The 12,641-nt window shown below is 43.6% G+C and overlaps 1 protein-coding gene and 1 long non-coding RNA gene across 3 annotated transcripts in view; one reads left to right on the top strand and one right to left on the bottom strand.

The window, feature by feature from the left end:
- Positions 1 to 12,641, bottom strand: part of LOC135041525 (cadherin EGF LAG seven-pass G-type receptor 2-like) — a 407,444-nt gene that overhangs the window by 54,618 nt on the left and 340,185 nt on the right. The gene's annotated exons all lie outside the window — the stretch shown is intronic.
- On the top strand, positions 4,137 to 5,364 carry LOC135041551 (uncharacterized). Its single transcript, XR_010235040.1, has 3 exons — positions 4,137 to 4,158; positions 4,883 to 4,997; positions 5,079 to 5,364. It is a non-coding gene; the product is annotated as an uncharacterized LOC135041551 (long non-coding RNA).

The raw sequence follows: 12,641 nt of genomic DNA, 5'->3' as shown, positions 1-12,641 counted from the left end.
CGCTGCCAAATAAGGTTTTTATTTAGGGCCAAGTGTTTGGCTAAACATTGTTGTTAAGTGCATGTTTTAATGTGTGTACTACTACCAAATGCAAACAAGTAAAATTAACAAAATCTATAAACTACATCAGCAACATCTAAACTACATAAAATGTAACCTTTGTATATTCCAAATCTCAGGACCAACATAATGCAGCATACACTTATTTTTTGGCATAAATTAAACTTTTTTATTTGGTTAGAATATCTTGCAATGTTTAAAATTATGTCCTGTTGGCCATAGTAAATCAAATCCCGAGTTGTAACTATTTTTGGAATATGGACATTAAAGTGTGGTGCAAGGCATACCTGTTGCATTTTTAAAGATGCAATGCTTGGTTTTTTTTAAAGATTGTTCCCTTGTTCCCCAAGTGTCTATATGCTTTGCAAAACTTTCCTGGACTAAGATTAACATAATGCATTAACTTTAAGAAAGTACACAAATTTTTAATTTTTTATTTTTTTTATTACTGATGTATATATATTTTGGGATCAAAACAACATGGCTACAGGTGAGTATCACAGGCAAAGATGGACCAAGCAGCAAGCAGATGCCACTGACACAAATGACATAGCAGAACTCACTACTAGGGAAACTCCAGCTTCTGACAAAATCATAATGTAATTGCAAATAAATAATATGGTCTAACCACCCTGCCAGACAAATATATTTGGCCAACTGAGAAAGATTCATGAGCCACCACACAAACACAACAATACACAGCACACTAGGAAGAGGAAGATGGCTCTGGTGTTTAGGAAAAAAAGCTCACAGGCTACAATATATCAAAACATATATAATACATTTCACTAAGAGGGAGTTATCCATTCTGGCCACACAAGCCAACACAAAAAAAACAGAGACAACATGAAAAACATGGGTGCTGCCCATCTGGAGAGACATCACTTTCTTTTTTTGGTCCCCGTCTGATGCTGTTCTTCTTGGCTTGGTCTGCGGAGCAACCTTCGTGGGCCCTGCCCAGTGGGATGTTCTTCCTGGGCAGGGGCAGGGGAGGGAGCCGATGTGGCTGGCTCTCTGCCACTGTGTGCAAGGGAGACAGCGATGGCCTGGAGCCCTTGCAAGATGTTATTTGCAAGGCTTTGGAATGAGGAGGCAAGATGATCTTGTCCCTGCCTGATCTCTGCCAGACCTTGGCAGAGTTGAGCAACACCTTGCTCCACACTGGTTCTGTGCTCAGTGAACCGGACAGCTATCTGGCTTACCTCCCGGATCATCCTGTCCTGAAATGCATTTAGGCTCTCACCATACCTAGCTATTTCAAGCAGGATCTCCGGGATAGCAGAGGGTTGGGTGGGTGGGCCAGTTGGAACCTGGATAGGTGGGATTTGGGGTCCCACACTACCAGACCCACTAGGTCCCTCCACCTCAGCCTCAGCCACATAACCCTCCTGTGACTCCACCTGCTCACCCCCCTGTGCTGTGTTATGTGCAAAGCAAATAGAAGAATGTGTGGAAAAAGAGTAGAAAAAAACAATATGAGACTTTTGTTTTTATAATTTTAAACATTTAAAAATATGTGTGTAAACTTACCTGGCAAGTCATGTGCCGTCAGGATTTCAGGCAGGTCCGTGTCCATATGAGACACCCCTGTCCCCTCCTCATAACTGACACAGTCCATCGCTATCTCCTCCAACTCTGTATACTCCACAGCGACAGATGGTCCTCCCCCTGTAGCCCTCGAGGCATTCCACTCCGCAGCCCTCTTGCCCTTCAGGCGGGATTTGAAGTCGGCCCAACTACATATGTTTGGAAAAATAGGGGCAAGGTAGAGTATTAAAAATAAAGGCTTTAATATATAGGACAACATCACATGTAACTAGCTTTTGACAAATACTTAGCACACATAATGGACTGCCAATATACACTTACCGTCGTCTAACTTCCTGTGATGTTCGGACGATAGAGCCAACTTCATTGACAGAATGAGTGATGTCCCTCCAGATGCGTTCTTTCGTAGCAGCACCCATGTTTTTCGGTCCTCTATGAATTTTTGACATGGCCTGCGTGACCAAAACACGCAACTCCCTCTTAGTGAATGCGGGCTGCCTTTTTTTGCGCCTTGAAGTAGCCTGTGAGCTTTGTTCCTGTTGCTCCTCACCATCTTCCTCGTCACTAGCAGCTTCTGTATGTTGTGGTTGTGCGGCTAATGCTGAATCTCCCTCAGTTTCCCCAGTATGTCTGTCTGGCAGGGTAACCCCGCTTAACTGCTGGGTCTCAGAAGCTGGAATGTCTCTAGTACTGGGTCCTGCGTCTTCACATTCCGCAGAGGCGGATTCCAGCATTCGCCGACGCAATGCGATACGTCTTTGAGCCAATTCTGCCTGCTCCCGCTGCAAGCGGTCCATCTCTGCTGCAAAATCCTCATGAGTAGCCATGTTGGTAATGACATGTTCTGTCCGCACAGGTGTGTAGGTATTTATAGCTACGTGCGCAGCGTTAATTCACACAGGTGTAAATTATGCTAATTCTGTGACTGATTGTACTGCTTATTTAAGAGCATGGTTTTTAGCCTGTGAGTGGGTGTATGATGAAAGAAGCTGCTGTGTATTTGCTGTGTGTTTACAGAGAAGGTGGTCGTCTTTTGCCCAACTTTGCAGAGTGAGTAGTTTTAGCATTGTCTTGCAGACAGATGTCCGTTTATTAACTTTTAACATGTATAGCGTAGTGCGCTTTTTTGGCTAAGTTTCTTTTGTGAGTATTCCTACATTAGTCAATTATCAAGCCAAGAATATCTGTTTGTTATTTAAATGGTTTAGTATGCCATATTTGTTTTTTTCTGACCTGTACTTTACATTGTGTATGTTATATTGTTTGCACAGTTTGATCTCTTAGACTCCTTCTGTGTCTCTTGTAGGTGTCTCCTTGTGGGATTTCCTTCCTCACTTTTGTTTTGTGCCAAGTAGGCGGATTTTTGCTTTACATTTTCTACACATTTGTTTTTTGATATCTGGAGCAGGTAAGTTGCCATTCCCTGTGTGTGCTGCTGTTTGTAGTAATTGTCTATATGTTCTCTTAGACTCCTTCTGTGTCTCTTGTAGGTGTCTCCTTGTGGGATTTCCTTCCTCACTTTTGTTTTGTGCCAAGTAGGCGGATTTTTGCTTTACATTTTCTACACATTTGTTTTTTTGATATCTGGAGCAGGTAAGTAGCCATTCCCTGTGTGTGCTGCTGTTTGTAGTAATTGTCTATATGTTCTCTTAGACTCCTTCTGTGTCTCTTGTAGGTGTCTCCTTGTGGGATTTCCTTCCTCACTTTTGTTTTGTGCCAAGTAGGCGGATTTTTGCTTTACATTTTCTACACATTTGTTTTTTGATATCTGGAGCAGGTAAGTTGCCATTCCCTGTGTGTGCTGCTGTTTGTAGTAATTTTCTATATGTTCTCTTAGACTCCTTCTGTGTCTCTTGTAGGTGTCTCCTTGTGGGATTTCCTTCCTCACTTTTGTTTTGTGCCAAGTAGGCGGATTTTTGCTTTACATTTTCTACACATTTGTTTTTTGATATCTGGAGCAGGTAAGTAGCCATTCCCTGTGTGTGCTGCTGTTTGTAGTAATTGTCTATATGTTCTCTTAGACTCCTTCTGTGTCTCTTGTAGGTGTCTCCTTGTGGGATTTCCTTCCTCACTTTTGTTTTGTGCCAAGTAGGCGGATTTTTGCTTTACATTTTCTACACATTTGTTTTTTGATATCTGGAGCAGGTAAGTTGCCATTCCCTGTGTGTCCTGGAGTGTGTTTGTAGCAAGTTTTTTTGTTCATTTATTTGGGTCCATTTCTCTCTCTTGTAGGTGTTATTTCTTGGTTTACAAAGCATTTACTTTTGTCAAAGTAGGGCTGTTTTTTGCTGTATTAGCTACTAAAGGGCCACCTTGTTAATTTTTAAAAATATACAGATTTGTTTTTAAAAAAACTTTATTCATACTTAGTTGTTTTATTATATATTGTGGCAGTTATTATATGGGTATGTTTCAAATCCCAAAACTTTTTTTTTTCGTGATGTTAACCTATGTTTTTTAAAATTAGCTAAAGGTTTCTTTTTGTTTTGTTCCCAATTTTTTGTTTTGGACCCGTAATTTAATCTTGAAGAAATGGAGTATGCTCCTCCAGTAAGTTAACACCCATACACTTTGACTTTGATTATGGCTGACAATGTTTATTTTAAAATAAATTGATTCTTACCTTCATTTTAAGTTGGTGATGTCCATTCATGTGGCAGCTGAAGCCCTCCCACCCCAACCCATGGAACCACTCCCACCCCAACCGCTGCAAGCCCTCCAACCGCAACCGGCTCCTCATCATCCAAGGCAACGGAGGCGTGCTAGGCCACCAATTTTCCGTACCCGTGTCCTCCTTTTTGGGATGCCTGATGATGTGGTTGTGCGCAGATATAGGCTGCCACCTCATCTAATCCTAGACACTCTCTCCATAATAGAGAGTGATCTAGAACAATCCATTAGGTATCCTACAGCAATACCAGCATTGACACAATTCCTTGCTGTGTTACATTTTGTGGCCACTGGTTCATACCAGCATGTTGTTGGCGATCTGGTTGGCATGTCGCAGGGCCAGTTCAGTAAGGTCCTTCGGCGTGTCAGCCAGGCTTTCATTAAGAGAGTTAAGCAATTTATTGCTATGCCTTTGGATGTTGGTGCCCTAGATGTGGTGAAGCGGCAATTTGAGGAAGGTGGTAGTCGCTTCCCACATGTTATTGGGGTTGTGGATGGCACACATGTAGCTATTGTACCACCAAGACATAATGAAGAAATTTATAGAAACAGGAAACGGTTTCATTCTTTGAATGTAATGGTTGTTTGTGGGCCATCCCTCCAGATCCTGTCCCTGAATGCTAAGTTCCCGGGGAACTCCCATGATGCCCATGTCATTAGACAATCAGGGATATGGCACAGATTAAGATCGATGGAAAGACAAGACATGTGGTTATTGGGTGAGTGTTTTTGTTTATTTACTTACAATAATTTTTTTTCATTTTTCAATCTAATTTTTGTCTTGTCTTCTCATCAAACAGGAGACCGTGGATATCCTTGCACCCCCTGGCTCATGACTCCTTACAGTAAGCCCAGGCCAGGACCACAGACGGCATTTAACTCCGCGCTTACTGCCACTAGACAGCTGGTGGAGCGCACGATTGGTGTCCTTAAAGGACGCTTTCGTGTGCTCCACCGCACTGGTGGCGACATCATGTATTCGCTGGAGATGGTAAGTAAAATAGTGGTCCTGTGCGCTATTCTACATAACATCGCTGTAAGGAGTTGCGTTGAGCTTCCTCACACAGAGGAATTGCCAGATGAGGAGCCAGGGGTTGGGCGGAGAGTCGGTAAGGGGAGTGTTTCCCGGAGGGGAAGTGAAGTAAGCGCACGCATTGTGCAAGAATATTTCAGGTATAGTGTTTTTTAACAAATTTTAAATGTTATACACAAAACACTATCTGTTTATGTTCATTTTGCACTGATGTCATTTAGGTAGCTATTGAAAGCTCATTGTGTAATTGTTTTGGTGTGTGTGACTATATTATTATTTGTTTATGTAAATATTCAAACATGTTAAACTTTACAATGTTTTTATTCTTGGATAAATATTGTTCCGTTGCTAATTGTTGCTTTTTAATTTTTTTTGTTTTCTAATCCTGTTTTAAACCAAAACAATTCAAAATATGATACTAAATGTTGTAAACTTTGACTGTGCAGCTGATTGTTCTGACAAAAAGTGGTGAGTACACAGAATTATAATTACATTTTATTAAAAGTGTGTGTGTGTGTGTGTGTGTGTGTGTGTGTGTGTGTGTGTGTGTGAGAATAGATTAGTTTATTATCATGCTCTTCCGCGACTGCGAATTTCCGCTAGAGCGAACGAACCCCTCTGCTCCTCACAGCACTGCAGACAGCAATAAAGTTTATTCAATGCACACATCAATAAAGTTTATTTAGATGACAGCATAGATTTTAGACCAATCACATGCAAACACACACTATAAATATATGCCCAAATATGGAAAACGCCATTGCCATGATGCGTGCAGCACCCTTTACCAGGCGGGAGCTCCGCGTACTGGTGGCGGTGATGGACCGCTGCGTAGGGCGCTTTGTCCCAAATCGGGTAAAGCGCGAGGCCTACGCGGAGGTCCGCCGCCTACTACGGAGCCGCATCCGCAGCCGGAGGACGATAATCCAGCTAGAGAGGCGCTGGAGCGATCTGCGTAAGGCGTACACCCGACTTGTTGGCGGAGCTACGCCAACAGATCCGGACCCTACGTGGCCGCAGTAAGTTACATTTTGGTACATGACGGATTTTACGCATAACCTTTGCATACTTTCACTAAGTGACAGTGTGAAATTTTGCACACTTACAATAAGCATGAGTGTGTGTGGGTAGGGCAAGCAGTACTGCATACCTCACAACATGACCCTCTCCAGGAGGGACAGAATACTCTGCTTCTGGACTTGTCACTTAATTTTTTGTAAAAAGGTGTTTCAGCACAGGTGATGGCAATCATACATTAAGAGGGAAGTGACGGAGCACAACATTCTGTTCCTCCTAGAGAGGGTCATGTTGGGAGGTATGGTACTGACTGTATGTTGTTGTGCATAATTACTACACAGGCTCACAACTGAACACAATAACCTGCTCAGTGGTTTATTAGTTAAAATGTTGGTGGTTTTGAGAACTGGTGATTTTGGCTAGAACAAACATTCTGATTCTATATATTATCGGATAGAAGGTGCTTAAGAAAGTTAAATGATGTTATGATTGGTTGCTAAGGACAACATCACCAGTATAAACATTTTACTAACTTAGTAATGTTACCCCTGTCTCTTTAACATGGGACAGAACAGAGTAATATGAATATGCTGATGTTCTAAATGTATATGTTATAAACTTAAAAATACATATGTCATTCTAGGGCGAGCACAACGGCAAGGTGCTGCTGCTGCTGCAGGGAGGCCACAACAACAACCACCATCCCCTTCTGGCTCCCCCTCCACCTCTCCTGCCCAATCCCCCTCTCCACCCACCTCACCCTCTCCAGCCACCTCCCCCTCTCCTGCCCAATCACTCTCCTGCCCAATCCCCCTCTCCAGCCACCTCACCCTCTCCTGCCCAATCACCCTCTCCAGCCCAATCCCCCTCTCCACCCACCTCACCCTCTCCAGCCACCTCAGCATAATTTTCCCAATCCCCCTCTCCAGCCCAAGCCCACTCTCTTTCCCAATCCCCCTCTCCAGCCCACACCCCCTCTCCAGCCCAATCCCACTCTTTAACAAAATTCCCCTCTCTGCCCCCCTCACCCTCTGTGTCCCAAAAAAACTCACCACCACCCTCACCCTATCATTCCCAAACCCCCTCTGTAACTACCTCCCCCTTCCATCCTGTCACACAATTAGACCCTCCTTCCCCCATCCTGCCTCCTTCTCCCATCCAGCACCCATCCCCCATCCAGCCAACATCACCCATCCAGCCTCCATCCCCAAGCCAGCCTCCATCCCCCATCCCCAAGCCAGCCTCCATCCCCCATCCAGCCTCCATCCCCCAGCCAGCCAAAGTCGCCTACAGAATGGGCAGCAGAGGCCCCGGAGCCACTAGAGGGAGGTGGCCAAGTGGCAGAGGAGAGTAAGTTCCCACACATTCCTTTTGTATAAATTGTCTAAATAAAAAACACATTAAAATAAATGCATTGTTGTACTGTGGGCAATATTTTGTATAGGTTAAATGCTTGTCTTCTTCATCATGGTATGGATGATGCATTCACATTTGTGTGCAGGACATTATATGTACAGTGTCTACATGTGGTTGCTAATCACTATGTCGACAGGTTTGCCTGCACAACAAGATTTATATGTGTTACATTATATGCAACACATTTAGACCTGAGTGTTATTTTTTTTGTGGTTTTACTTTTACAATTGTGCTTGGGTATTGCAATATTTTAAAATAATAAGTAGCAGGAGTCACTTTGTTAGCCAGCCTAACGACACAATGATTTGTGTTGTGAAAGTTACACTCACAAAATGCTTATTTGCTTTATCAAAACCTGTTTGACCTTATTTATTTAGTAAGGCAGGCTTTCAGGGAGTGTGGGCATGCTAGGATATGTTGTCCTTCTGAAGATGTTGATATGCAGTGTGATGATGCAGCTCAAAACAGCACAAAAAACAAGTCTGCTTCACTACAGATGTGAATGGTGACCAGTATGGGGTTACATGTACTAATTTGGGGGTGTGATTCAAGATTGGATGTTGCCCAGAGCAACCAAACACTAACAACTTTTCATTTATTTACCACCTTCTAGAAGATAAGTTTAATGTGATTGGTTGCTATGGGCAACATCCCATCTTAAATATAACTCCCATCTTATGAAATGTACATCATGGTGTGTTAGACTTTTACATATTGTAATTTAGGAATGACAAACATTGCTGAGTATGCTTGTGTGTTGGTATGCTACTGTTTTGTCATTTATACATCCATGATGTATATCTTTTTTTATGAAAGTGTGCTTTGTGGAATTGTGATGTAATAGCTAATGTGATTTATGTTTTAAATTGCATTTTTACTCTGCATTTCAGATGTTGCCATTGGAGATCCCACAAGCCTGGCAGGCATCGTTGGCCGAATAAAGAATAATTTGGAGGCCATGTTGGCCGAAGTAAACAATTTGGCCCAATTAATTTAAAAAAGAAAAAAAATATGTTTTAAAAGAAAAGTTTTTAAAAATGTTTAACAAAAAAAAACAAAAAAAATTGTTTACAAATTAAAAAAAAAAATTGAACCGTTATGCGCTTGTGATGTTTTTATTGTCCAAAAAATAAAGCATATTGCAAAGCAGAAATTGGTTAACTAACAATAACCACACAAAAAAAAAAAAAGAGTATTAGTCTTATTTATTACATACAAATTAGGTTAGTGAGTTGCTTAATTTGGTTAAAAACATGTAAACACATACATTCACACACTAAACAACAACACCAAAATAATCTATTTACATTTATGTCAGGCACAGTTTACACATCTCTTGCACTTCTTTAAAAAAAAACATGGTAATGTCCAATTATGCCTAGAAAGTGTTCTTGAGGTATTCTTTGCAGACTTAATTGGTCATGCACACAATCAATTATTACACTAATTGGATTTATAATTGAGGGACGCTTGCTGAGTTTGAATTGCAAGGTGTCAGCTAAATTAGGGGAAAAAAACCATTGCTGTGCGTTTGTTTGCACAAACCTTAGAAAATTTAAGTTGGATGCGTAAATCTACGATGACATCGTATTTTTGCAATGATGTTTGTGCGTATGCGTTGGATTCGCAATAATGCGTTGTAACTTGGCATACGCCTACCATGTGTAATACTGCGTACGACATAGCAAATTTACGATGGGGGCGGATGTTCGCAATTTTACAATATAATCGCAATTGTGCGATTATGTTGTGCGAACGAAAAATATAGCGATCAACTCGGAATGACCACCAATACTATTTTTAGTCCTAAAATTTGCACCGAGGTCGCTGGATGGCTAAGCTAAGCGACACAAGTGGCCGACACAAACACCTGGCCCATCTAGGAGTGGCACTACAGTGTCAGGCAGGATGGCACTTCAAAAAAATAGTCCCCAAACAGCACATGATGCAAAGAAAAAAAGAGGCGCACCAAGGTCGCTGTGTGACTAAGATAAGCGACACAAGTGGCCGACACAAACACCTGGCCCATCTAGGAGTGGCACTGCAGTGTCAGACAGGATGGCACTTCAAAAAAATTGTCCCCAAACAGCACATGATGCAAAGAAAAAAAGAGGCGCGCCAAGGTCGCTGTGTGACTTAGATAAGCGACACAAGTGGCCGACACAAACACCTGGCCCATCTAGGAGTGGCACTGCAGTGTCAGACAGGATGGTACTTCAAAAAAATTGTCCCCAAACAGCACATGATGCAATGAAAAAAAGAGGCGCACCAAGGTCGCTGTGTGACTAAGATAAGCGACACAAGTGGCCGACACAAACACCTGGCCCATCTAGGAGTGGCACTGCAGTGTCAGACAGGATGGCACTTAAAAAAAATTGTCCCCAATCAGCACATGATGCAAAGAAAAAAAGAGGCGCACCAAGGTCGCTGTGTGACTAAGCTAAGTGACACAAGTGGCCGACACAAACACCTGGCCCATCTAGGAGTGGCACTGCAGTGTCAGACAGGATGGCACTTCAAAAAAATTGTCCCCAAACAGCACATGATGCAAAGAAAAAAAGAGGCGCACCAAGGTCGCTGTGTGACTAAGCTAAGCGACACAAGTGGCCGACACAAACACCTGGCCCATCTAGGAGTGGCACTGCAGTGTCAGACAGGATGGCACTTCAAAAAAATTGTCCCCAAACAGCACATGATGCAAAGAAAAATGAAAGAAAAAAGAGGTGCAAGATGGAATTGTCCTTGGGCCCTCCCACCCACCCTTATGATGTATAAACAGGACATGCACACTTTAACGAACCCATAATTTCAGCGACAGGGTCTGCCACACGACTGTGACTGAAATGACTGGTTGGTTTGGGCCCCCACCAAAAAAGTAGCAATCAATCTCTCCTTGCACAAACTGGCTCTACAGAGGCAAGATGTCCTCCTCATCATCATCCTCAGATTCCTCACCCCTTTCACTGTGTACATCCCCCTCCTCAGAGATTATTAATTCGTCCTCACTGGAATCCACCATCTCAGATCCCTGTGTACTTTCTGGAGGCAATTGCTGGTGAATGTCTCCACGGAGGAATTGATTATAATTCATTTTGATGAACATCATCTTCTCCACATTTTCTGGAAGTAACCTCGTACGCCGATTGCTGACAAGGTGAGCGGCTGCACTAAACATTCTTTCGGAGTACACACTGGAGGGAGGGCAACTTAGGTAGAATAAAGCCAGTTTGTGCAAGGGCCTCCAAATCGCCTCTTTTTCCTGCCAGTATATGTACGGACTGTCTGACGTGCCTACTTGGATGCGGTCACTCATATAATCCTCCACCATTCTTTCAATGGTGAGAGAATAATATGCAGTGACAGTAGACGACATGTCAGTAATCGTTGGCAGGTCCTTCAGTCCGGACCAGATGTCAGCACTCGCTCCAGACTGCCCTGCATCACCGCCAGCGGGTGGGCTCGGAATTCTTAGCTTTTTCCTCGCACCACCAGTTGCGGGAGAATGTGAAGGAGTAGATGTTGACGGGTCACGTTCCGCTTGACTTGACAATTTTCTCACCAGCAGGTCTTTGAACCTCTGCAGACTTGTGTCTGCCGGAAAGAGAGATCCAACGTAGGTTTTAAATCTAGGATCGAGCACGGTGGCCAAAATGTAGTGCTCTGATTTCAACAGATTAACCACCCGTGAATCCTGGTTAAGCGAATTAAGGGCTCCATCCACAAGTCCCACATGCCTAGCAGAATCGCTCTGTTTTAGCTCCTCCTTCAATGTCTCCAGCTTCTTCTGCAAAAGCCTAATGAGGGGAATGACCTGACTCAGGCTGGCAGTGTCTGAACTGACTTCACGTGTGGCAAGTTCAAAGGGTTGCAGAACCTTGCACAACGTTGAAATCATTCTTCACTGCGCTTGAGTCAGGTGCATTCCCCCTCCTTTGCCTATATCGTGGGCAGATGTATAGGCTTGAATGGCCTTTTGCTGCTCCTCCATCCTCTGAAGCATATAGAGGGTTGAATTCCACCTCGTTACCACCTCTTGCTTCAGATGATGGCAGGGCAGGTTCAGGACTGTTTGGTGGTGCTCCAGTCTTTTGTACGCGGTGGCTGAATGCCGAAAGTGGCCCGCAATTCTTCGGGCCACCGACAGCATCTCTTGCACGCCCCTGTCGTTTTTTAAATAATTCTGCACCACCAAATTCAATGTATGTGCAAAACATGGGACGTGCTGGAATTTGCCCAGATGTAATGCACGCACAATATTGCTGGCGTTGTCCGATGTCACAAATCCCCAGGAGAGTCCAATTGGGGTAAGCCATTCTGCGATGATCTATCTCAGTTTCCGTAAGAGGTTGTCAGCTGTGTGCCTCTTCTGGAAAGCGGTGATACAAAGCGTAGCCTGCCTAGGAACGAGTTGGCGTTTGCGAGATGCTGCTACTGGTGCCGCCGCTGCTGTTCTTGCTGCGGGAGGCAATACATCTACCCAGTGGGCTGTCACAGTCATATAGTCCTGAGTCTGCCCTGCTCCACTTGTCCACATGTCCGTGGTTAAGTGGACATTGGGTACAACTGCATTTTTTAGGACACTGGTGACTCTTTTTCTAAGGTCTGTGTACATTTTCGGTATCGCCTGCCTAGAGAAATGGAACCTAGATGGTATTTGGTACCGGGGACACAGTACCTCAATCAAGTCTCTAGTTGCCTCTGAATTAACGGTGGATACCGGAACCACGTTTCTCACCGCCCAAGCTGCCAAGGCCTGAGTTATCTGCTTTGCAGCAGGATGACTGCTGTGATATTTCATCTTCCTCGCAAAGGACTGTTGGACAGTCAATTGCTTACAGAAGGTAGTACAAGTGGTCTTCCGACTTCCCCTCTGGGATGACGATCGACTCCCAGCAGC

Source organism: Pseudophryne corroboree, chromosome 2, assembly GCF_028390025.1.
Source record: "Pseudophryne corroboree isolate aPseCor3 chromosome 2, aPseCor3.hap2, whole genome shotgun sequence".
In the NCBI taxonomy this organism is placed as follows: Eukaryota; Metazoa; Chordata; class Amphibia; order Anura; family Myobatrachidae; genus Pseudophryne; species Pseudophryne corroboree.
Note: the sequence above shows the minus strand (reverse complement) of the source record. Positions and strands in the feature narration are given on the sequence as shown.